Genomic DNA, 25,692 nt, shown 5'->3' with positions numbered 1-25,692 from the left:
TGTGTATTCGGTTTCTTGACTATGCCTTTGTCTGAGGCCTTTGTCTATGGCGTACCCTCCTGGCTTTTGACCTTGGACTCCTTGACTTCCTCTACTATCGGCTCATCCATGAGAAGGGACTCAGCGTCACACACGCACGGTATATTTCCTACAAGGTGTCTCCTGTTTTGAGCTTTGCTCAGGTGGTGTGTGTGGTGTGTGTGGTGTGTGTGGTGTGTGTGGTGTGTGTGTGGTGTGTGTGTGGTGTGGGGTGTGTGTGTATTCGGTTTCTTGACTATGCCTTTGTCTGAGGCCTTTGTCTATGGCGTACCCTCCTGGCTTTTGACCTTGGACTCCTTGACTTCCTCTACTATCGGCTCATCCATGAGAAGGGACTCAGCGTCACACACGCACGGTATATTTCCTACAAGGTGTCTCCTGTTTTGAGCTTTGCTCAGGTGGTGTGTGTGGTGTGTGTGGTGTGTGTGGTGTGTGTGGAGTGTGTGTGGAGTGTGTGTGGAGTGTGTGTGGAGTGTGTGTGGAGTGTGTGTGGAGTGTGTGTGGAGTGTGTGTGTTCGGTTTCTTGACTATGCCTTTGTCTCAGGCCTTTGTCTATGGCGTACCCTCCTGGCTTTTGACCTTGGACTCCTTGACTTCCTCTACTATCGGCTCATCCATGAGAAGGGACTCAGCGTCACACACGCACGGTATATTTACTTAGAAGACTGGTGCTGTGTTCAATACTTATTTCATGCACCGTATGTACACATCCTTCCTCAATATTCTATACGATATTTCCTCATTATTCTGTATTTAATATACTATAATTAAGGTTGTCATTATTATATCATTATTTTGTCATTGGAGCACACACTGATGGAATATTGTAGTGGAGCACGGCCTGGGAGAAGCAGCTGATCTTGCGGAGTCTTGTCTGCTGGGCAGCCTTCATCTGTAACGTGCTCACCATAAATAAAGCTTTTTTTCTTTTCTACGGCTTCATGCACAGAACTTGCAGTCTAGGTTTCGTGCCATATGGAGGACGATCTGTGCCCGAACAGACAACAGGCAAAGTGACTGGAGACTCCCAGATGGTCGCTTCCCGAGAACATCTATCTACAGCCTAAGAAATATTTCCTGACAGATGTTGTCTTCTGTCGGGATCCGTCTTACAGGGACATGTTTGATTGCAGCGTGCCTAATATTGTAACGTTAGAAGTATATCACACGGGCATGTTGGTATGTTAGGGTATAACATGATACATTCACCAAGTAGAAAGCTTCCAGAGAAACACGCACCGTATGACAGTGACTGTACACGTGTCCGATTGTGTCACATACGGTCCTTATTACAAAGTCTATCCCACTGCAAAACACAACATTTCTATACAAAGCATTCAGCGCGGAGCCAGTTCTAGAGTTCTGTGTAGACCAGAGGTCTCAAACACACAGTCCGCGGGCCGCATGCGGCCCCCGAGGATGCTTCTTGCGGCCCCCGAGGATGCTTCTTGCGGCCCCTGAGGCTGCTTCTTGTGGCCCTCAACCCCTTGATGATCACGGCCGGTGCAGAGGCCGCAGCAGTCAGCGCTTTAATTTGGATGATTTGCTGCCGCTGCGCAGAGTCAAGCTCTGTGCACAGCTATTGCAACCACCGGCCAATCAGAGGCCAGTAACTGAAGCATATGACATCACCTGCTGCCTCTGATCAGCCAGCGGCTGCCCATGGAATAGTTGTGCACAGAGCTTGACTCTGTGCAGCGTGTCTGAGGTAAAGTGCTGACTGACTGCGGCGCCAGGGGTACGATCACTAAGGGGGCCACGGGCTGAAAGAAGAGGACACAGGTGAGAAGGGTGATGATGTATCCTGTGGCCCCATAGCCGAATTCTGGGGACCACAGTGCTTGGGCTAACAGCCGCACTTTTCTGGCTGTCGGCAGTTAAATCCACGCCTGCACATGGCGTTCTCTGCTGAGCGCTGCATCCAGGGCAAGGTCATCTGTGGCAGAGCTAGCTTGCAGTGTGCTGAGCTCCCATCCCACAGACGAAGAGAGGATCCGAAGCACCAACATTCCACCGAGCTGTATGTCCCCCAACCCCAGCACTGCCTGTATACCCCCCAGAACTGTCTCTCCCCCGAATCGCAGCGCTGCCAGTATACCCCACGAATTGTCTGTTCCTCCCAACCCCGGTGGTGCCTGTATACCTCCCCAGAACTGTCTGTCACCCCCAACCCCAACACTGTCTGTACCCCCCAACCACAGTGCTGCCTGTATACCACCCAGAACTGTCTGTCCATCCAAACCCCAACACTGCCTGTATGCCCCCAGAACTGTTTGTGCCCAGCAACCGCAGTGCTGCCTGTATACCCCCCAGAACTGCCTGTCCCCCCCAACTCCAGTGCTGCCTTTGTACCCCCTAGAACTGTCTGTCCCCCCGACCCCCAGTGCTGTTTGTATACCCCAGAACTGTCTACCCCCAGAGCTTTCTGTCCCACAAGCCTCAGTGCTGCCTGTATACATCCAGAACTGTCTGTCCCCCCAACCCCAGCATGGCCGGTATACCCCTTCAGAACTTTCTGTCCCCCCAACCTCAGTGCTGCCTGTATACCTCCCCAGGACTGTCTGTCCCCCACCCGCAGCTGTGTGCTTTACCTTGGCTAGTTAATAAAACATTGGGGGACCCCAGACCGCTTTTTTAATTATTTTTAAATAAATAATTTAAAAAACTGGAGTGAGGATTCCCTCTGTTTTTGATACACAACCAAGATAAAGCAGACATGTCATTTTTACCTTGGCTGGATATAAAAAATGGAGGGGACCCCACACCTTTTTTTTAATTGTTACATTTTTTTTACTTCTTAGCAGTGACCTTAGGGTCAGAGATGCATCCACACGTCTTCCCCATGCGGTCTCCATCCATTTAAGTGATTTTACTGCACTCCTAGACCTCTTGGCAGGCTCTGCTGGAAAATGGTCATGCGCCCATGTTGCAGGTCTAAGCATCGGAGCTGCTCCATTCAAGTAACGAGTAGAAGATAGCTCATCACTAATCAGCATACAGAGACATTTTGGATCATTGACTGATAACTTTGTGAAGAATTTGAGGGAGACACTTTTGTGTTTCTAAAGACTGGGCAAGGTTCATGTCCTCGTCCCCATCTTTCCCGCTCCTGTTTTTGGGACTTCCCGGTCCCTGACCTTTTGGCTATCACCTGACCACGCTTTGCCTCCTCCGGTACCATTGACGAGACCTCCTGTTGTATACCCGGCTTGCTGACTACTCTACTGCCCTCTAGTGGGCTTTCCAGCTTATTGTTCATTTAGATAAGCTGCAGTGCTTCCCTTCCCTATCGCCCCCTAGTGGTTGGTCTACTAACTGCTCCCTGAAGCCCACTCCCAGTTTGCTTCAGTGTCTCCCATAGTACAGCGTGACACTTCTATGTTGAAAATAATCCAGAAGAGGACCTTCTGTGATCCGGAAAAATCAGCTTACAACTGAAGACCATGGCACCTCTGAGACATGATTTATTTTAGTAAGTGGCATAACTTGCTTATTTAGGCACAATGAACAATGCATATTTTCATAGCTGGACACCCCCTTAAAATAATTTGCAGAAAGGTGAGGTTGGACACAGCTGTATTAAGATACAAAGGTATAAAGATTCCTACTTAGGTGGAGCTGCGTGTGTGAACAAGGCGTACACCAAAAAATGTTTGCTACACCTATCAAAAACAAAAGCAATAAGTGAGCAATGTTCGCACTCACGGCAAAGAAATCCATTCATAACGTCTTGTGACACCGGTAATTGTTTTCCTCCTTGATACCTACTTAATTTAATCACATTGTAGAAATGAAGCCTCCTAATGAGATCTCGTTGGGCGTTAATCCTCAGTGATTAGCGCTATGTTTTTAACACGGAAGGGACAAGGGTTGTGATGTTGGGTCCATGAATCTCCTTTGAAAGCAGCTTAGATCCGGTGCACCATGCCAAAGACGTAATCTATTGTAAGTCACAGAGCGGACCTTAATGAAGTCTGTCAAGGGTAGATGCTTGGGCTATCAAGACTATAGAAGGAAACGTCTAAATCTCCCAGATGTTACACTTCTCATCAGCGAAATAATGCAGCCTGTGAATCGCATACAGTCTAGAGCCATGAAATCCCCTCGCTACAATATAATCTAAGAAGGGTACGGAGCAGATGCTACATCGTTACTGTTTAATAGCAGTTCTTTCCACATTCCCTGAGTTATTTAAAGTACAAACCTAATAATGAAAAAGATATTTTAAAACCAGGGTCAAAGGGACCTGCCGTCCACCAAGCAAACGGGATCCGACAGATCTCCCAGCTCATCATAGACGCTGGATGTTGGTTGGCTGATGCCACCAATTTTAATGGGACCAGTTGAAAATAGTCTGACTGTCCATTGATGTCTCCCATTGGAGACAAACTGTCAGGCTTCCACCAGGGGGCGCAGAAGCAGAATGGTGATAGAACTCCAAAGAGCAGTTAGTCTAAAGCCCACCAGGGGGCACATGCACCAGTGAAAGGGCAGTCAGCAAGCCTAAGTCTTAACCAGGAAGTCACATCTGAACAAGGAAGTGAGTAAGCCATAAACAGGTGGAAGCACGAGGGTCAGGAGCCAAGAGGTCACATCAGAAGCCAAAAAGGGGAAGCAGAGCCATGGTCAGGAACTGTTACCGGGGTCAGAGGTCGGGAGAGCAAGTAAGTACAAAAAAGGGGGAGGGGACCGAGACACAGAATGGGACCGGGGTCTGGGAGACAGAGCAGACAAACAGTGCAAGGAAAACGGAGGTCAGGGAGAGGTAAGCTGGGTAACGGGACGGACCAGGGCTAACTCACAAGAACCAGTTGTGCACACTACAGAGCAGGAACTATTACTGACGGCGTTCTGGAGGTCTCCATACCATAATAATGTGGCGTGAGTCCCGCAACGAGGCACAACAGAACAGACCCCTTCTATCAGACTTAACCCCGTCAGCGTCAAGCTACAGTCATGACACAAACAAGTGTCTGACAAGTGGAATTTTAATACACAGGAAACACACTGTGACGTGTATGGTGGATGCCTCATGTAATAGAATGCATGCAAAACATTACAGCTCATCTGGTGAGGTGGATCCCCAAGACTTTTGGTCTGGATGAGCAGTTCTTGTGCAGCACAGACAGATGTATTCTGCTTGAACAACAGAAGCTGTAGAGACTGGACAGCAACTGGAGGAGTTGAGTCAGAGTACACTTGGAAGTTGGAAGCTCAGCGCAGGGATTCTAATGAGGCAGAGTCAAAATGTTGCTGTTACGGATTTGTAGGGGTATCTGGAGCAGGAACCTCTACACTGGCCCTCAGACTAGGGACCCTGCGCTGTCCCTTATCCCAGAGGTAGGCTTGATGGTAGCCAGGTCTGGACCGCCAGCGGGACCCTATCTCTTGTCTGAACCCTGAACTAACACCCTCTCTTCCCCACTACAGGAGAAGGCCAGGACAAGAGAAGTAAACCCCACAAATACCACAGACAGGGGAAAAACCAAAACACATACACGCTGCAATCATATACAGGGGATAGACAATAAGTGTCCAGGAAGAAATAAAACACAGGGAGAAAATAAACTAACAGGGATATTTCCACACCACACAGGAAATCACCTGACAGATCACTACAATGAGACTGGTATCACTGCAGCAACGCTGAACTATTCGGCGACGGGAAACCCGATCCAGAACCTTTCAAAGAGTGAAAACGGGCGTGAGCCTGATGACCCATGTCAGAAGTTCCTTACCTGCCCCTACCTTTCCAGCCATTCCCCATTTAGACTGTGCCTCGTGTTCTGCCCTGTTTGCCCTGCCAGTGTCCATCCTGTCTAAGACTGTGTCCACCTGTCCTGCTGTCTCCCTGCACCGCTCAGCTGCCACAGTCCTCGTTACTGCCTCGGGTCAGGTGAAGAGTTAACCTCGCCTGCGACAGTGTAAACCTGGGTCCATCTGTGGTGCAGTCGGTCCACTCATGCGCGTCACCCTCACTAGCAGTGAGTGTTACAATATGTTTGTGTATGTGCATTTCTGCATGTGCATCAATCGAGCCCTCTGAGACTCTTTTGCCCGAGGCCCACAAAAACCTGGAGCCTGCCCTGGTAGTGATGCCCAAATATATGAGCAGCCACGGTCACAAGAAGACGACAGTGGGAAATGTCAATTACTGTCTCAAGATGTGGATGATGATGTGACAGCTGCCAACAAGTTATATTGTCACATCAACAAGTCAACAGGAGGACCAGAGGGAGGAAGTGGCGGACGATGAAGTCACTGACCCAACCTGGTAAGGTGGCATGTAGAGCGAGCACAGCAGCGCAGAGGGGGAGGGATCCACATCACCACCACAGGCAAGAAGAGGCAGTGGGGTGGCCAGGGTAAGAAGGCAGACAACTGTTCCCCACAGCATCCACACATGGCCAGATCCCAGCCCAAGGATTAGGTGTCCCTTAATCTGGCACTTTTCTACAGAAAGTGTGGATGACAAGAAAATGGTAATTTACAACCTATGCCGTACTAAGATCAGTCTAGAATCAGTGTCTGCGGGTGACACCACTGCCACTTCCCCTGTGCCACGTGCTCGGCAATTCCTGTCTAGGACGCGGGCGTGGATGTCTCCCACCTCCCTCCCTGCATCTATCATAGCACATTCCCAACCACCATCAGCAGCCACGTCCACGCCTTGTTCCAGTGCAGCGTTAAGCTGTCTCTACCCTAGGCCTTGAAACGCAAGCAGAAATACCCAGTCACCCACTCACAGACCCAAACACCAAACGGGTACATTTCCAAACTGCTTTGCCCTGGAGATGTTGCCATTTAGGCTTGTCAACACTGAAGCCTTCTGTGACCTTATGACAGTAGCCGTCCCTCACTACTCAGACCCAAACCACCACTATCTCGCTGTACCGTTCCTGCCTTACACAAACACTTGTCCCATAACCTCACCGGTGCCCTGCTATGCCCTGACAAGGGGACAACTGCATGTGGCCAAGGATGCTACATTTCCCTGGCAGTACCCTGGGTGAACCTTGTGAAGGTGGGACAGTCGGACTGTGGGACGGCACATGTGCTACCATTACCTAGAATTGCGGGCCCTAATTCCATCAGGGTTTCCCCCACCTCCTACACCAGTTCCTGCACCCCTCCTTCATCTCTGAATTGTTGTCTTTATCAGTCACAAGCTGGAGACTCTGCTGAAACATATCTTTAGATGACAAACGGCACACCACCGCAGCAAGGCTGAAAGGTCTAGCAGACCAGACAGATCTGTGGCTCTCGCCGCTGAACCTGTAACCAGGCATGGTCATGTACAGGCCCGGACTGACAGGCGGGAGGGGCGGGACTTCTCCCGGTGGGCTGGCCGGTGGAGGGGTGGGGGGGCCGCCCCCCGCCTCTCCCGCACTCAGGGCCGGCGTCAGCAGTGCACGCGGCATACCTGGGCAAATGCCGGGGCCCTGGAGAGCCGGGGGGCCCACTCGGCCTCGTCAGTTCTGGTGCCCCTTGGCCGGGGCCCCCTCGCCTTAGTTCTGCTGCCCCTGGGCCGAGTTCCGGGGGTCCGCAGTCCTCGCCAGGAATCTGCAGCGCCGTCCCTTTAAGGCGCGCAGACTTCCTGGTTTGAACTTCATCTGTGGGCGGATCTACCGACCGGCCTGCTCAGTCCCACAGATGAAGGAGTTGCAGTGCCAGCCAACGGCCCCCAGCACAGCTCTTCTCTCCGGCGCTGTGTGGGCCCCCTCTCCACCGTGACCTGAGCGGTATGTGCCCTCCCCGTTCCCCCCCCCCCGGTGTTGTATGTGCTGGCCCCTGGAGCTGTGTGTGGGCCCCTCAGAGCCACGTGTGCGTCTGTATGTAGCAGAGCTATGTGTGTATGTATGTAGCAGAGCTATGTGTATGTATGTAGCAGATTCATGTATGTATGTAGCAGAGCTATGTGTGTATGTGTGACGCCCTGGGCAAGCCAGGGGTCACAGGTCATCACACCACCACACCCTACACCCCAGTTAGGAACACCAAGGCTACCAAAATCCTTGTTGCCTTCCTCCAGGGGCTGATGTTCACACCAGGGGGTGGGCCAGGCGATTGGCTCCGCCCACCGAGGAGTACACAGCCCTGGAGGCGGGAGGAACCAGGCAGTTCAGTTAGGGAAGTGAAGGAGTAAAGAGTAGAGTCCAGTGAAGTGAAGTGGAAGGAAGTAGTAGTGGAGCTAAAGAGAAAAGCTGAAGTGACAGAAAAGTGAGAGTAGTAAAGCCTGAAGTTGGTCCGGCTGTGTGCCCCGGACTGTGACAGCAAGGTCAACAGACGGTGGTGAGAGTCCGCAGGGGTGACTGCTCGGAGGTTGCTGGAAGGACCGCGGACGGGTAGTGGCCCGGCGGTCTGGAGCAGTATACGAAGAACAGTCAGCACCAGGGCAGGGGCCTCTCGGACCCCGGCAAGGCTAGGAGTCGCCATATTTTGCCAAATCCGTCAGTGAAGGGGACGTCTGTCTCCAAACAACCAAGTCCCGATTGAAGGCAACAGTCCGACCGTTACAGAGAGACACCGCCACCGCCAGGGCACCAGTTTCTCAGGGCCAGCGCCTGCGGGCAAAGTAGCGCTCCTCCGGCCCATATCCAAGCCGGGGAGCGGGTTACCGGTGGGAACCCATCGCAACCATCATCAACTTAGGTGCAGGACAGAGGGACCGTCACCGTCACCTACTGGGGAAAACAAGTGCAGCCATCCGTGGGAACTGTCTTTCCAGCCGTGTGTTTTACCGAAAACTGTGTCAACGTCTCAGGCTGAGTGAATACCACAGTGCCGCAAGGCACAGCGCTGCCCCCGCGTCCCTGCGCCCACCAAGCCCTGCATCACCCACTTAATCACTGGGCCCCGGGATCACCAACCCCTACCCACGGAGGGGCAACACAACAACTGGCTGCTCCCTACCATCCTTCCCGGGATCCCCATACAGAGCAGCGGTGGTGTCAACAAATCACCACAACCGTGGGTGGCGTCACGGACAATAACCAATCCCCACACCCAAAATCCCCTTTCACTAACGGGCGAGGAGCGCCGCTAGAGTCCCCGGGATCCGGCCCATCGCTCGAGCCACCGAGCAGCAGCAGGCCGCAGCAGCCGCCGGACCCAAGCAGCAGTGGGAGAGCGCGGCGTCCCCTCCTCCGCCCGCGACATATGTATGTAGCAGAGCTATGCGTGTATGTAGCAGAGCTATGTGTGTATGTATGTAGCAGATTCATGTATGTATGTATGTAGCAGAGCTATGTGTGCATGTATGTAGCAGACTCATGTATGTATGTATGTAGCAGAGCTATGTGTGCATGTATTTAGCAGAGCTATGTATGTAACAGAGCTATGTGTGAATGTATGTAGCAGAGCTATGCGTGTATGTAGCAGAGCTATGTGTGTATGTATGTAGCAGAGCTATGTGTGTATGTATGTAGCAGAGCTATGTGTATGTATGTAGCAGATTTATGTATGTAGTAGAGCTATGTGTGTATGTATGTAGCAGAGCTATGTATGTAGCAGAGCTATGTATGTAGCAGATCTATGTGTGTATGTATGTAGCAGAGCTATGTGTGTATGTATGCAGCAGAGCTATGTGTGTATGTATGTAGCAGAGCTATGTATGTAGCAGAACTATGTGTGCATGTATGTAGCAGAGCTATGTATGTAGCAGAGCTATGTATGTAGCAGAGCTATGTGTGCATGTATGTAGCAGAGCTATGTATGTAGCAGAGCTATGTGTGTATGTATGTAGCAGAGCTATGTGTGTATGTATGGAGCAGAGCTATGTGTGTATGTATGTAGCAGAACTATGTATGTAGCAGAGCTATGTATGTAGCAGAGCTATGTGTGTATGTATGTAGCAGAGCTATGTGTGTATGTATGCAGCAGAGCTATGTGTGTATGTATGTAGAAGATTTATGTATGTAGCAGAGCTATGTGTGTATGTATGTAGCAGAGCTATGTATGTAGCAGAGCTATATATGTAGCAGAGCTATGTGTGTATGTATGTAGCAGAGCTATGTGTGTATGTATGCAGCAGAGCTATGTGTGTATGTATGTAGCAGAGCTATGTATGTAGCAGAGCTATGTATGTAGCAGAACTATGTGTGCATGTATGTAGCAGAGCTATGTATGTAGCAGAGCTATATATCTAGCAGAGCTATGTGTGCATGTATGTAGCAGAGCTATGTATGTAGCAGAGCTATGTATGTAGCAGAGCTATGTGTGTATGTATGTAGCAGAGCTATGTGTGTTTGTATGGAGCAGAGCTATGTGTGTATGTATGCAGCAGAACTATGTGTGTATGTATGTAGCAGAGCTATGTATGTAGCAGAGCTATGTATGTAGCAGAGCTATGTGTGTATGTATGTAGCAGAGCTATGTGTGTATGTATGCAGCAGAGCTATGTGTGTATGTATGTAGCAGAGCTATGTGTGTATGTATGTAGCAGAGCTATGTGTGTATGTATGTAGCAGAGCTATGTGTGTATGTATGTAGCAGAGCTATGTGTGTATGTATGTAGCAGAGCTATGTGTGTATGTATGCAGCAGAGCTATGTGTGTATGTATGTAGCAGAGCTATGTGTGTATGTATGTAGCAGAGCTATGTGTGTATGTATGTAGCAGAGCTATGTGTGTATGTATGTAGCAGAGCTATGTGTGTATGTATGTAGCAGAGCTATGTGTGTATGTATGTAGCAGAGCTATGTATGTAGCAGAGCTATGTATGTAGCAGAGCTATGTGTGTATGTATGTAGCAGAGCTATGTGTGTATGTATGCAGCAGAGCTATGTGTGTATGTATGTAGCAGAGCTATGTGTGTATGTATGTAGCAGAGCTATGTGTGTATGTATGTAGCAGAGCTATGTGTGTATGTATGCAGCAGAGCTATGTGTGTATGTATGCAGCAGAGTTATGTGTGTATGTATGTAGCAGAGCTATGTGTGTATGTATGTAGCAGAGCTATGTGTGTATGTATGTAGCAGAGCTATGTATGTAGCAGAGCTATATATGTAGCAGAGCTATGTGTGTATGTATGTAGCAGAGCTATGTGTGTATGTATGCAGCAGAGCTATGTGTGTATGTATGTAGCAGAGCTATGTATGTAGCAGAGCTATGTATGTAGCAGAACTATGTGTGCATGTATGTAGCAGAGCTATGTATGTAGCAGAGCTATATATCTAGCAGAGCTATGTGTGCATGTATGTAGCAGAGCTATGTATGTAGCAGAGCTATGTATGTAGCAGAGCTATGTGTGTATGTATGTAGCAGAGCTATGTGTGTTTGTATGGAGCAGAGCTATGTGTGTATGTATGCAGCAGAACTATGTGTGTATGTATGTAGCAGAGCTATGTATGTAGCAGAGCTATGTATGTAGCAGAGCTATGTGTGTATGTATGTAGCAGAGCTATGTGTGTATGTATGCAGCAGAGCTATGTGTGTATGTATGTAGCAGAGCTATGTGTGTATGTATGTAGCAGAGCTATGTGTGTATGTATGTAGCAGAGCTATGTGTGTATGTATGTAGCAGAGCTATGTGTGTATGTATGTAGCAGAGCTATGTGTGTATGTATGCAGCAGAGCTATGTGTGTATGTATGTAGCAGAGCTATGTGTGTATGTATGTAGCAGAGCTATGTGTGTATGTATGTAGCAGAGCTATGTGTGTATGTATGTAGCAGAGCTATGTGTGTATGTATGTAGCAGAGCTATGTGTGTATGTATGTAGCAGAGCTATGTATGTAGCAGAGCTATGTATGTAGCAGAGCTATGTGTGTATGTATGTAGCAGAGCTATGTGTGTATGTATGCAGCAGAGCTATGTGTGTATGTATGTAGCAGAGCTATGTGTGTATGTATGTAGCAGAGCTATGTGTGTATGTATGTAGCAGAGCTATGTGTGTATGTATGCAGCAGAGCTATGTGTGTATGTATGCAGCAGAGTTATGTGTGTATGTATGTAGCAGAGCTATGTGTGTATGTATGTAGCAGAGCTATGTGTGTATGTATGTAGCAGAGCTATGTATGTAGCAGAGCTATGTATGTAGCAGAGCTATGTGCATGTATGTAGCAGAGCTATGTATGTAGCAGAGCTATGTATGTAGCAGAGCTATGTGTGCATGTATGTAGCAGAGCTATGTATGTAGCAGAGCTATGTGTGTATGTATGTAGCAGAGCTATGTGTGTATGTATGGAGCAGAGCTATGTGTGTATGTATGCAGCAGAACTATGTGTGTATGTATGTAGCAGAGCTATGTGTGTATGTATGTAGCAGAGCTATGTATGTAGCAGAGCTATGTGTGTATGTATGTAGCAGAGCTATGTGTGTATGTATGCAGCAGAGCTATGTGTGTATGTATGCAGCAGAGCTATGTGTGTATGTATGCAGCAGAGCTATGTGTGTATGTATGTAGCAGAGCTATGTGTGTATGTATGTAGCAGAGCTATGTGTGTATGTATGTAGCAGAGCTATGTGTGTATGTATGTAGCAGAGCTATGTGTGTATGTATGCAGCAGAGCTATGTGTGTATGTATGCAGCAGAGCTATGTGTGTATGTATGCAGCAGAGCTATGTGTGTATGTATGTAGCACTGCTATGTATGTAGCAGAGCTATGTGTGTATGTATGTAGCAGAGCTATGTGTGTATGTATGTAGCAGAGCTATGTGTGTATGTATGTAGCAGAGCTATGTGTGTATGTATGCAGCAGAGCTATGTGTGTATGTATGTAGCAGAGCTATGTGTGTATGTATGCAGCAGAGCTATGTATGTAGCAGAGCTATGTGTGTATGTATGTAGCAGAGCTGTGTGTGTATGTATGTAGCAGAGCTATGTGTGTATGTATGCAGCAGAGCTATGTGTGTATGTATGAAGCAGAGCTATGTGTGTATGTATGCAGCAGAGCTGTGTGTGTCTGTAGGCATGTATGATGTGTATCTATGTATGTCAGTGTATATGACTGTATAGATGTGTCAGTTCTATATGTATTTTTGTGAGTTTTTCTTTAAATATGTATGTGTACGTATGTGTGTGTCTGCGTGTGGATGGGGCCCACTGGGACTCTTCCGCCCGGGGCCCACAAAAACCTGGAGCCGGCCCTGCCCGCACTGCCTGCTGTTTAAAATTATTTTGTGGCTGCCACCACCCGCCGGCCGCCACTATAGCGGCGGGGTCCGGTGAGCGGCCCCCGCCGCCAATTTTCAATGCTGCTGGCCGCCGCCGGTATTATACCGCCAGTGCGCCACCACATGTGGGCTGCTTTGGTTTCAGTTCAAGGGCTGAATTTCAGTCCCAGTCCGGCCCTGGTCATGTATGATAATTGCAGTAACCTGATGGCTCTGAAGCTTGGCTAGCGGCCAGCCCCAGTCTCCATGAGTGACAGGACTGTGGATGGAGTCTCACAGCTCGTCACAGCCCAGCGTCACAGCCCAGCGTCACAGCCCAGCACCACAGCCCAGCATCACCGCCCAGCATCACAGCCCAGCACTACAGCCCAGCGCCACAGCCCAGCATCACAGCCCAGCACCACAGCCCAGCATCACCGCCCAGCATCACAGCCCAGCGTCACCGCCCAGCACTACAGCCCAGCGTCACAGCCCAGCGTCACAGCCCAGCGCCACAGCCCAGCGTCACAGCCCAGCGTCACAGCCCAGCGTCACAGCCCAGCACCACAGCCCAGCGTCACAGCCCAGCGGCACAGCCCAGCACCACAGCCCAGCGTCACAGCCCAGCACCACAGCCCAGCGTCACAGCCCAGTGTCACAGCCTAGCACCACAGCCCAGCGTCACAGCCCAGCACCACAGCCCAGCGTCACAGCCCAGCACCACAGCCCAGCGTCACAGCCCAGCACCACAGCCCAGCGTCACAGCCCAGTGTCACAGCCTAGCACCACAGCCCAGCGTCACAGCCCAGCGTCACAGCCCAGTGTCACAGCCTAGCACCACAGCCCAGCACCACAGCCCAGCGTCACCGCCCAGCAATGCTCCTGCTTGTGGCGCTCTGCAGTGAATGAGAGAGTGCGCCAAATGCTGGGCTGTGACTAGCGGTGAAACTCCGCCCACAGCGCAGTCACTCAGGAAGACTGGGGCCGGCCTCGGTGATGTCGGGTCAACTGGAAGTTGACGTATCATCAGTGGATCTCAGAGGTCACGGAGCCCGGGGGTCACTTGATGGAGATGAGGGGACCGCAATAGCGCCGCCCAGAGGCAGAATGGCAAAAACCTTCCACATGAGTTTTACAGTGATGTGGCTTCTAATGCTGAGTAATGAACCAGCCCTTTAATGTCTAATCCTACTGCTATTTGGAAAAATTCTCTCCGATGCTTTGATGACTGCCTCATGTTAGGAATTAACAACAAAATTCACAAATCATGTGAACGGTCCAGTGAAAGGTTAGATCAGGGGTGGGGAACCTTTTTTCAGCCGGGGGCCATTTGGAAATTTCTGCCAACCTTCGGGGGCCGCACAAAATTATCAATGTGAAAATGACCCTGCTATATTTGGTGAAACAATTAACTCGGCCGCAGCGGCTTCTCTTTGGTGCGGCTGTGATGTTTGGTACTGATCATGTTTATTCTCACAGATGCTTTTTCATTTTTTTCTGGGTCTGCAGCGCAGTCAACTTTGTGATAAGATTGGAAAATCATATACGTCACATAACAGACGCTGAATATACATCACAGGAGACACTGGGGGCACATACATCACATAGGAGACACTGCGACTGCTGTATATACATCACAGGAGAGACTGGGGGCACATATAACACATAGGAATATAGCACCTCAAAAACATCTCTAGATTTCGACCTTTTCTTATCGTTGACTCTGCAAAAACTCTCACTGTCGCTCTCATTGATTCTCGCCTGGATTATTGTAAATCTTTACTAATTGGTCTCTGTTACTAAACTCTCCCCTCTCCAATCCATTCTGAATGCCGCAGCCAGGATCATTTTCCTCTGCAACCGCTTCACTGATGCCTCTGCTCTGTGCCAGTCATTGCACTGGTTGCCTATCCGCTACAGAATCCAATATAAACTTATCATTCTCACTTACAAAGCTCTCCACAGTTCTGCACCCCCTACATCTCCTCCCTCATCTCTGTCTATCACCCCACCCGTCCTCTCCACAGTGCTGCACCCCCCTACATCTCCTCCCTCATCTCTGTCTATCACCCCACCCGTCCTCTCCACAGTTCTGCACCCCCCTACATCTCCTCCCTCATCTCTGTCTATCACCCCACCCGTGCCCTCCGCTCTGCTAATGACCTAAGACTGACATCCTCAATAATTCAAACCTCCCACTCCAGTCTTCAAGATTTCTCACGAGCTGCGCCTATGCTCTGGAACACACTACCAAGAGAAATCCGAATAATTCCCAACATCCACACCTTTAAGCGGGCCCTAAAAACGCATTTCTTTAGACTAGCCTATCACTTCACTGCCCTGATCTAATCTAGTCCCTTTCTGCCCTTCAAAAAACTTACTTCCAGTTCTCGTCCCCTGTACCTGTATATATTGTCACCGACGGGTTCATGCAGCTGGTTTTGAATACCCTTTTAAATCAATGGCCGGACCATATATAACAAGCTTTTCTCCCCCATTCACCTTTTGTGTCTCCCCTATTTCCTCATAGACTGTAGCTTACGAGCTCGGCCCTCACTCCTCCTGGTATCTTAATTTTGTTTTTTTGTATTGTCTCATATTGTCTGTACATGTCCCCTCTAAATTGTAAAGCGCTGCAGAATATGTTGGTGCTATAGAAATAAAACTTATTATTATTATATAGGAGACACTGGGACTGCTGTAAATACATCACAGAAGACACTGGGGGGCACATACATCACACAAGGGGCTTGGGACATGTATATGCTCCCAGCCCCTCCTGTGATGTATATGCCCCCAGTCCCTCCTGTGATGTATGTGCCCCCAGCCCCTCTTGTGATGTATATGCCCCCAGCCCCTCCTGTGATGTATGTGCCCCCAGCCCCTCCTGTGATGTATATGCCCCCCGCTCCTCCTGTGATGTATAAGTCACAGTAGACGCTGAGGACATGCACATCACAAGAGGGGCTCGGGACATGCACATCACAAGAGGGGCTGGGGCGCAGGCAACACACAAGAGGGGCTGGGGCGCAGGCACCACACAAGAGGGGCTGGGGCGTAGGCACCACTGGGGGGCACAGACATCACTTGCGGAGCCCTGACAGTGGGGGGGAGGAGGGACACACAAACCTGGGGTGATGCACAGCATTGGTGGACACACAGCACTGAGGGGAGGGGGGCCACAAAGCACTGGACAGGGAACACAGCAGCAGAGGCCTGGCACTGGACACACAGCAGCACCGGACTCACAGCACCGGAGAGCAGGCACCGGACACGCAGCTCCGAGGGCCGGGGGGCGGGCACGCAGCTCAAAGGGCAGGGGGGGCAGGCACGCAGCTCCGAGAGCTGGGGTGCGGAAAAGCAGCTCAGAGTGCCCGGGGGCGGGAACGCAGACCACTAAACCCGCCCACAAAGTAAGTCCTCTCTCGCTGGCACTAAGCACAGCACAGCAGCACATGTGCGGATTTAAAGGGCTGGCGGCCCACAATATGGCAGTGGCGGCTCGAGCACTGCCGCCCCTGGGAATCTGCCCGGGAGCCGCATAAAAGGGCATGGCGGGCCGTATACGTCCCTCGGGCCGGAGGTTCCCCACCCCTGGGTTAGATGAACATCTGCAACCCTGATAAGAAGAATTCCCGGCTATTTGATGGATATTGAATATTTTTGAAGATTTCTCTTGGGTTGGCAATTTTTGCTTTCTTGCTTGTTGTGATGTCACATGATCTCTACTCTTTCATTCCTCACCTTCTCGCCATACAAGCGGTCATCTAAGGAATTAATGCATTTTATCTTGATAATCTTAGAATACTTATTAGATCATAATTTTTTTATGTTTAACTGTAAATATTATTTGTGGATAAGGGGCGCCCCTATGGGCTCAAAATTCTCCCCATCTTTGACTATTTGATACATGGCGTGGTGGGAGAAAAAGTATATCTTTGATCAATCAACTCCATTTTTTGCCGATTTTTGGGGGAAATCTTCAAGAAAAATGCTCGGGTTCCCCATTGACTTGCATTGGCTACAAATAATCCGAACCCAAATAATTTACTATTTTCTCATCACTAATAATAAACTCTGTGGGCACAGAATAGTCTGCGATAAGCCTTTGGTGCCATCTGCTGGATATCTTTGGTATTGAACTCATTCTATTTTAGAACAAGCTTTTTTTCCAGTTTTGCAGCGTGGCGTGCACAAGTGCATATAAAAAACACGTGAAAAATCGGTACCAGTGTTTTCCATTAGTGTTTACCATCAGTGTGTCATCTATGGTTTTTATAGGTGGCTAAAGAAAGATATTACAAAATTTCTCCTAAACGTTCAGTGTTAAACACATACAGCCCACGGATGGCACACGGATGGCACACGGATGGCACACGGATGGTCCTCGTATACCATCCGTGTGCTATGCGTTTCTTCATAGACTTGTATCGGCTATTTTCATCCGTGCTGCCGGGAAAAAAAAGACCCTTGAGCAGCAACAAAAACTATAATGGGCACATGTAGTATCCATGAAAAAATCAGACGCTTCACGTACCGGAAAACGGAAATGTGCAGGAGGCTTCATGAAAACTCAAATAAAATGCAATTTCTGTTTATTAAAAGTGAAACAATTAGAAGACACTTGTTTGATCGGGGCCACATAATGACTGTACATGTCTAGACTGGAAACATTTTGTATTTGGCAATTACAAACTTCTTCATTATTCCCATTGCCTCTTCACAGAGGATGAGGACTGAACTCTACTGCCACCTATTGGAAGTAGCAATCATAACAGTCAATATTGACCTTTTAACTGCCTTGCCATATGACTTAGGATAAAAGCCAAATCAGAATCTGAAGTTGCAGGCGTACAGTACGGTGTTTTGGGTACAGTAAACAAAAAACATACACAGTAATTCCTTTCCTGAAATAGAAGATTTTTGAGAAGAAGATAAAGTATAGTTTATGGTCTGTATATTTCAAAGATTTGGTTTAGGGTCTGTCACAAGGAGGTTGTTTACAATAATCACCGACTGTTATGTTGGCATCAGGATCTGTGGAGACTATAGATTCTGGCACTCTGCCTGACAACTTCTCTGATGTCTGTGATCAGCGCAGGTAGACTCGGGCGACGACTCACAAACCTGCAGTTCATAGGCAGAATAGCAAGAGTTAATCCCTGCTGAGCTGCTTGTTAGTCTCCTTTGATTACTTGCTGTGGGGGAGCCAATTACATTCAGTTGTGGTATTAACCCTTGTTGTCCTTTTGTTGCTGCCTTACTTCTCTTGCTTTTCTCCTAAATTTCTTACTGTTTGTTCCTGTGAGTTCGCAGTGGGTCTGAGTTTTGTTTTTTCCCTTTATGTTTTTTACTGTGTTGCAATCACACTCCTAACTCTTCATTCCCTGGGGGGGTGACAGTTTAGTTCTGGTCAGGAGAATAGTAAGGTATGGGACTCCGGCATCTCCACCTTCAGTGATAATCCAGAGGTTAGAGATAGCCTAGGGTCCGCTAGCGAGAGGGACAGTATAGGAGACCCCTGTCCCTCGCTATCCTGCAGTCACATTGTGAAAGGGTCTGTATACACAGGGGTGGGAATCAAATTTTTAGCAATAGGTTCCCAATTTGTGTGAGTGAAGCCCCAATTTCAAACCTTTACCTGTTTCTACAGATTACTTATATACATGATCCTATGCGTAAATTCTGCACCTCTTGAACTTTTATGTTTCATGGGTGTTGTGTGTCATTTAAGACATATATCAGACAGTACGCACCCATTCAAGTTTATGGGTGCATGCAATATATCAGACTGCACTCGGATGTCATCTGAGTGTAGTCCAATATATGCCAACATAGACAATGGAGAAGATGGAGATATTAAATTCTCCATTTTCTCCTCACCTGTGCTCTGATTGTCGCATGTTAGAGAATCAGAACACAGTGGATGACACTCGACTCATCTATCCATTAATTGCAATGTGCTGACACACTGTGAATGTATATGTTTATATATTGACCACATAGTGTATTTGTGCATCTTGCATCTGTACAATAATTTAATATACTTGATGGTGGTTCTTGTACTATATTCATCTGCTGACAGTGGTTCCAGTGAAATTTCATGTACTGATGATGTTTATAGTGAAGTACTTATGTACTCATCGTGGTTTTGGTACTATGTTCACATACTGACAGTTGTTTTGGTGCTGTACTCACCTACAGTTGGTGGTTCTGGAGTTGTATTAATGCACTGATGATGGTGCTGATGATATACTCATGGACTGATGATGCTTCTGTTGCAGGATTCATGTACTCATAATGGTTCTGAAACTGTATTCATGTACTAGTAATGTTTCTGCTGCTGTATTCATGTAGTGATGTTGATTCTAGTGATATATTCTTGTGTTGATGAGAGTTATGGTACTAAATTCATAGACTGATGGTTATTCTGTTGTTCTTTCATGAACTGATTGTGTTTTTGTGCTGAATTTTTGGAGTGATGGTGGTACTAGTGATGTAGTCATGAACTCGTGCTTCTGGTAATATTTTCATGTAAAGATGATGGTTCCGGTGTTGTTTTCCTGTACCAGTGATGATTATGGTGTGACAGTGTGACATTGGAGAAGTGGTGTTTGTGAAGGACCTGTGGTGTAATCAATTACACTGCGGGGGCGTGACTAAGTTAAAAAAGATCATGACTGACAGTGACTGAACTAAGCAAAATGACCACCCCTAAGACCGATACCTAAGGTCTGTTCTGCATTCACCTAAGCATATCAAGACTTTTTTAAGAAAAATATGTGGAATTTTTTTTTCTTTTTTTTTTTTTGAAAACCATGTTCGTTATGCACATTGCAGAATTTAAAACATATTGGGGGCGGTTTAATAAGACAAAACATGACAGGTTCCCTTTAAAGGGGTTATCCGGCTTCTTTGACATTTTTTTTATTATTTCCCTATTGGGCTACATTGGGGCAGGTAAGTAGATAGAGACCACTTACCTGCCCTGCTGTCAGCCCCTCTCCCCCGGCTCAGAGTGGTCATGTGACCGCTCCTGCCGCGATTTTGCTGCTTCCGGTCATTTCATGTCTACATGGGCAGGGCCATGTTGACATGCAAATGTGGAACAGCATGTCGCCTCCCTGCTGGGCTGTACAGTGCGATGAGCCCCGCCCCCTTCCCTACACCCTCCCACACATTCCCCCGCACCTCCAGTAACCTCCCCCTGCACTGCTGTGGGGTCTGTGACCTGTGGGCGGGGCCTGGCGGCAGCTGCCGTAGTGTCAGCTCCAGCACCGGGCCCCCTGCCCAGGATCGCACATTCAAATGTACCGGCATCACAGATCACAGATGCCGGTACATTTGAAAGTGCTGATGAGAAGCAGCGCAGCACAGCTTCTCATCACTGTCCCTCCCGCTGTCTGTGCTCTCTTCAGCACAGCGGTGACGTCACTACTGTGCTGAAGAGAGCACAGACAGCGCACGAACGTGCAGGAGCGGCGGGGACCGAGGACAGGTGAGTATGTACTCCACATGTGTTCCCGATGGGGATGGGGATGGGGGGGGTTGCAGAGCCATATGTGTGCGTGTGCAGAGCCATATGTGTGCGTGTGCAGTACAGAGCCATATGTGTGCGTGTGCGGTGCAGAGCCATATGTGTGCGTGTGCGGTGCAGAGCCATATGTGTGCGTGTGCGGTGCAGAGCCATATGTGTGCGTGTGCGGTGCAGAGCCCGATGTGGGGCTGTTATTTGCAATGCTGTAGTGATACCAGGTCAGGTGCTGGGGAAGAACACTAACAGGGAATGTGTGTGCAGGGGGTGGGCAGAGGGCGGGCAGGGGGTGGGGCTGGACACTGGGGTGGGCAGAGGGTGGGGCTGGACACTGGGGTGGGCAGAGGGTGGGGCTGGACACTGAGGCCGGGCGGTGACAGCTCTGACTGAGGTTTGGCACAGGAAGTGGTCAGTTTGCTGGAGCTGAATGTAAACAAGAAGCTGCAGAGAATAAAGGGTGAATTCAAGAGGAACAAAAGTTAGAAAACAAAAAATAACAATGTAGGTGTGATTAATATGACAACACAGCACAGATTAGCTTAAAAAATTTTGTTAAGCTAATGTCGGACAACTCCTTTAGGCCCCTTTCACACATCAGTGATTCTGGGACGTTTGTGCTTTTTTATGAACGTACCAGAATCACTGACATACGCAGAGCCATTATAATGAATGGGTCTGCTCACACATCAGTGATTTGTCACTGCACGTGTCTCCGTGCGGCGTACCCGCGTGTGCGTGATTGCCGCACGGAGACATGTCCATTTTTTTCTGGCATCACTGATGTCCCACGGACCACGCAGTGGTGTGGTCCGTGAAACACGTGCCAGAAAAAAACGTACTTTTAAAATAAAAAACATTTTAACTCACCCGGCGTCCAGCGATGTCCTCTGCAGCCCGTGCAGCCTGCTGCTTCTGAGCCGGCTCATTATTGTCGCGCATATTCATGATGCACGACACAGCCGACCCGGAAGCAGCTGCTGCGGGGATCAGCGCCGGCCGGATGCTGCACCGCGGAAGCGATCAGCACCATGGAGAGCGGGAGCGGGCGCAGGTGAGTGAATCTCTAAGTGTAATCACGGGCCACGGAGAACGGAGCCCGGATTGCACTTAGACAACCCACGTGTGCCATGATTTTCGGCACACGCAGGGACATGTGCGTGTTTTTCACTGACGTGTGAAACGGGCCTTAATGTGATACGTTTCATCCATTCATTCCGTAGAGATACAGTGTACAGCGTCTCTTGTACTGTGCTGCCATCTACTGGCCATTGTTATATGTTGCTCAAGTACAGTAACTACCAAAAGGTTTTGTTTTTTTTGTTTTTTTTTTAGTGTGAATTCGTCTGTCCAGTTCTTGTGATGACATTTTTCTGGTGATTTTAGTAAACCAGAAGTAAGTGGTTCTCAACTCTTAAGGATAAACTTTGTGTGTGACATTGTTTTATAACTTTGTGTTAGTTTTCCATATTTGCTTTCCAAATGTTTTGCCTATTTTGTCATGGGTAGTCTAATTTTGCCTAAAATATTTTTTTTGTTTCTGTGATTTTTTGGATAAAACTTGCCAAAGATAAAGCCAAATTTATCAACAGATGTCAGGAAGTTTATTATTCTGAGAGTGAAATCAGGGAAAAGCCAAAAAGAGGCAGCGATGGAATCAAGTGAGTCATTGGATGGAGTCAAGTGTCACATGTAAGAAAGGAAGAAAATGAAGGTTAGGCACAGCCGACAAACCTAGAGATGGACGACCATGGAAAACGTCTTCCAAAGTTGATCACATTATTAAGAAAAAATCTGCACCTGATGTCCATAGAAGTGCTGTACAGATTTTGTATGACATGAACGAAGAATATGGGGTCAAAGTGAGTCGTTTGGTATTGATGGCAGTGCTATATATACCGCCAAAATTGGAAAACGTAATGATGCAAACTACCAAACGCCTACAGTGAAACATGGAGGTGGCAATGTCATGGTTTGGGGCTGCTTTCTGCATCTGCCATCGGCTCATTGCATAGAATTGATGGAAATATTAATGATACCATGTATAAGAATATACTGGAGAATATAATGCTGCCACATGGTAAAACCAAGGTAGGCAGGGGCAGGAAATTTCAGGAAGACAATGATCCTAAGCACACATTCAATGTAGTCAAAATTAATTAGCAAAGAAAAATGTTCACCTGTTGAAATGGCCAAGAAAATCACCTGATTTATACCCTATAGAGCACCTTAGGGATGGGTTAGGGCGATGAGTTGGGGATAGTACCCAGAGCAATAAAGGTGAATTGTTTCAAGGTTTGCAAATGGAATGGAGCAAGATCCCTCAAGATATCTGCGATACCCGAGTGGCTTCAATGCCTCATCAATGTGATGTGGTAATAAAGCAAGAGATTATGCTACAAAATACTAAGTTATGGCAAAGTAGACAATGAATTACTCTCTATGTGGTGATCAATAAATCCTATATACAAAACTTTTTGCTGTCAGTTTTCTATAATTGAATGATCATAACTAAATATATCAGACCTATATTCAAAAGCATTTCGGTTAAAATTAAGGCACGTGCATCAGGACTCAAGGAGGATTCTCCGGTTATCGCTGTCCTCCATCTTCCATCTTGTAAACCTCATCCTTCCTTTCATCGTCACTGATTTCTGTTCACCTAAGTCTATGTCAAACCTTCCATTATGGACTAGTCGCAAACCAGGAATCCTCTCTAGAGTATGGGCCTGCTACTCACAGTTCGGGGGACGGCAGCACCCTCCACCCATCTATGTCAGAGTCCTTCCAGCTAGCTGCATATTCCCTGGGGTGACCCTGAGGGTCTGGTCGAGTTACAGATGCCAAAGACACCTACTTTCTTTGGCCTAGGCATATAACTGGTTGCACACGTCCCTCTTCTCGCTACACTTCCCACAAGTGCAGCTTTCAGCTGTCTACTATGAGCAAACTAAAACAATATGGAGTCAGGCTGTATCCTGTGTAGTGCCCCTGACTATATCAGGGTGCTACAGGGAACTGCATCCTGTACCCCAGGGTGCAGGGCCTACCCCCCATGGTTCCAGGTTCCCATCAGCAGTGTCACTGACATCCGCACTACAAATCCCAACCTCACCTCACACCAGGGCTGGACAGACACACCAGTGGGTTGGTCAGGTTGGAGCACGGCTGCCCACCTAGGGGTCAGGCAGACTGGTGGGAGGGGAGACAAAGAGAACAGAGTTAGCCCTCAGAGAGTGAGGAGCAGGGGAGTTGGAGCTCCCAGGGAGGCGACAGGTTGGGTCGCAGACGGTGGTCCAGGACCACAGGAGTCGGGGACCGGTATTAGGAACACTGGACAGGAGTGTAACAGACATAGTCTAGGAGGACTGTTGGCACCAGAAAGCCGAGCCACCTTACCGAAACCGAGTACGGTGGAGTACAGGACCCTAGATCAGGGAGTAGCTTCACGCAACCTGGTAATTAACCTGTGGAGGATAGTCTCTTTATGAACTTTCCCCAAGAGCTCAGAGATTGAAGGCATCAGCACAATGCGGGGGATGGGGTTCTCCAAAACCCACAACCCACTCAAATCCCAAGTGCCAGCCACCAAGAGCACAGCTGCCATACACAGGGGTAGCGGGGCCCCGAAAGCTTCAAGCCGAAGGGCCACAACTATCAAACAATTTGTGCATGGAGGCAGGGCTCCGGACTTACCAAGTGACACTGGTGAGAGCGGGAGCTGGACGGGCTCCCCCTGTAGAGACTGCGGTGCCTAGAGACTTTGGTTTACCATCTGTGTGAGTGTCTGCTTATTCCACTTGATCCAGCAGCAAGACTACGGCAGTGAGTAACCTGACCCCTGCACCCTGCTTCCCAAGGCCAAGACACCCGATCACCAAATCCCCACCATCTGGGTTCTTCCCTGCCTGCAGAAGGAGTGACATCTGGCTGCCCCATACCGTCTGCCCCGGTACTCCCATCGGCAGCGGCGGTACTCCCCTTTACTGCAACCCGCAGGTGGCGTCACGAACATTTACCCCCTGTAAATATCCCCTTACATTTGAAGTGGCCGCAAGACCCTCGAGCCACAGTAACCCCGGATCCGAGCAGTTCGACTGCTGCTGGGGCGGCACACCTGCATCAGGCTCCTCCCACTGTGGGATGAACCCACAGAGCTGGTCTCCCTGCCTGTATTCCTTTTCCAGGGGCAGTACCTAAACCTACCACTAGATGGCCACATTTTAACCACTATTACCACATAAGTAACCACACCTTATAGGAACGCCTATGTTTCAACTTCTAGTAGCTTGGAAAATTCATAGCTTTTTCCCTTCTGAAGAGATTTGTGGGAAGCCGGGTGCTCGTGAAATTATTGATCTGGAGAGGGATCGGGAGTATGAAGTGGAGCAGGTTCTGAGATCCAGGCGTGTGAGGCTCCATCCTGTGGATGATTCATGGGTTCATTCGGAGCACATTCATGCTAATAAGAGACTTCCATCACCATCGTCATAGATTGGAGATTTCTGAGGGTTCAGTAGCCCCTCGTGGAAAGAGGGTACTGTCATGGCTCCACTCCCAGGTTTGAATTGGTGATCTCTGATTGTTAGTCGGCTTTCCTTTTGGTTGGATCACAGTCTGTTTTGTGTTTATCCAACTGCAGAAGGATTATTATTATTATTTATTATTATAGCGCCATTTATTCCATGGCGCTTTACAAGTGAGAGAGGGTATACGTACAACAATCATTAACAGTACAAAACAGACTGGTATAGGAGGAGAGAGGACACTGCTCGCGAGGACTCAGTCTACAGGAGGAGAGAGGACCCTGCTCGCGAGGGCTCACAGTCTACAGGAAGAGAGAGGACCCTGCTCGCGAGGGCTCACAGTCTACAGGAGGAGAGAGGACCCTGCCCGCGAGACTCACAGTCTACAGGAGGAGAGAGGACCCTGCCCGCGAGACTCACAGTCTACAGGAGGAGAGAGGACCCTGCCCGCGACACTCACAGTCTATAGGAGGAGAGAGGACCCTGCCCGCGAGGGCTCACAG

Source organism: Anomaloglossus baeobatrachus, chromosome 8 (genome assembly GCF_048569485.1).
Source record: "Anomaloglossus baeobatrachus isolate aAnoBae1 chromosome 8, aAnoBae1.hap1, whole genome shotgun sequence".
NCBI classification, from domain to species: domain Eukaryota; kingdom Metazoa; phylum Chordata; class Amphibia; order Anura; family Aromobatidae; genus Anomaloglossus; species Anomaloglossus baeobatrachus.
This window is presented reverse-complemented; position numbering follows the sequence as displayed.